Source organism: Pseudorca crassidens, chromosome 5 (assembly GCF_039906515.1).
Source record: "Pseudorca crassidens isolate mPseCra1 chromosome 5, mPseCra1.hap1, whole genome shotgun sequence".
NCBI lineage: Eukaryota > Metazoa > Chordata > Mammalia > Artiodactyla > Delphinidae > Pseudorca > Pseudorca crassidens.
This window is the reverse complement of record NC_090300.1, coordinates 4,665,435-4,666,966: the sequence shown is the minus strand read 5'-3', so window position 1 is coordinate 4,666,966 and position 1,532 is coordinate 4,665,435.

Here is a 1,532-nt window from a genome sequence, read left to right as displayed (position 1 = left end):
ATCAGTCTACAACAGATTGGGGAGGTAAAAGTGTGGGCCCTTCATTGCTATTTTTAAAAATATATGAAAAAACAATCTTAAATTTCAGAAGATAGGAATTGTAGCTCTACTCCAAGGTAAAAAATGAATGCTAAATGAAGGACCTGGCATATTGAAGGGGTCTTGGAGGATGGCTAGGCTTTAAGAGGTGGAATAGAATAACAAAACATCAAGATAGTTTAGGAAAGAAAATAACTTGAATTTACAATGTGCTCAAAAAGCAGCAAATACATAACGTTGGTAGCAATGGAACAACCATAAAGAAAACGGGGAATGTGGGTAAGGGTTTCAGGCTAGAAGAAATAGAAAGTTCAGAAAGGAATCTGGATGTATTCTTCAGCTTTTTAGCAACTGAGATATGTAGATAACAGAGTATTCAAAGAGGTGTGTCTTTTGGTAGCATGCAAAATGGATTAGAAATGTCAGTCCTAGAAACCAGAAGACCATTTAGAGAACTATTGTCATAGCATGGACATAGGTTAACAGGGCTTCATCTGAGGGCTGGCAGAAAGACTATGGCAACAGTTGATTGATACAAGATTTCAGCAGATCTAAACTATAATTCCCTTTCAGCACCACACACAGTACTTGATCCCTGGGAGACATTTGCTATTGTTGCTTTGTTGAGCTAGAATTAGAATTTCCACAAAGATCGGGATATGAGAAAAATAAAAAGTGTCCAAAGTCTTATCAGAAATCTGAAAATTTCAGGTCTGAAGTGAGGACAAAATGGGCTCCTTTTTAGACATGGTCCAGGTCACACCTATTTGAAATATGGCATTAAGACAAGGGATGAGGATGGAAAGATGAAGAGTCAACCATTGAGGTTACAGTGTTTAGGACACACCATTTCTAAGAGGAAGAATGGAGGGGAAGGAATAATGCTAAGAAGGACAGATGCCAACTGGAGAGGTGAGAGGAGGTCAAGGAGTCCAGCAGGGAGTCTGCCGAGCATGACGGCAGTAACTCAGAGCCGCAGGATCCGCACAGGAAACGTTTCCGGAACATCGACCACAGTTCGTGGGGATCCTGAAGGCTCTGGCTGGGGTGGCCAGAAGATCATTGGCGAGTTTTATTTTTTAATTTAGAAATGACTTGGCATTTATTTCACACATATTTCCTTTTGGATAGTCACCCTTTTAGAGTTTGTTTTTTTTAATTTTCACTTTATATTGGAGTAGAGTTGATTAACAATGTTGTGTTAGTTTCAGGGCTACAACGTAGTGATTCAGTTATACATATGCATGTACCTATTCTTTTTCCAATTCTTTTCCCATTTAAGTTATCACAGAATACTGAGTAGCATTCCCTGGGCTATACAGCAGGTCCTTGTTAGTTATCTATTTTAAATATAATTGTGTGTATATGTCAATGGCGAGCTTTCAGGGAGACATTTCCTCAGTGTAACAAGGGTTGAAACTGAGTTGGAGCAGTTCAGGGCAAGACTGAATAGTGAGAAACGATAAGCAGAGGATAACGGTCAGTATATATAT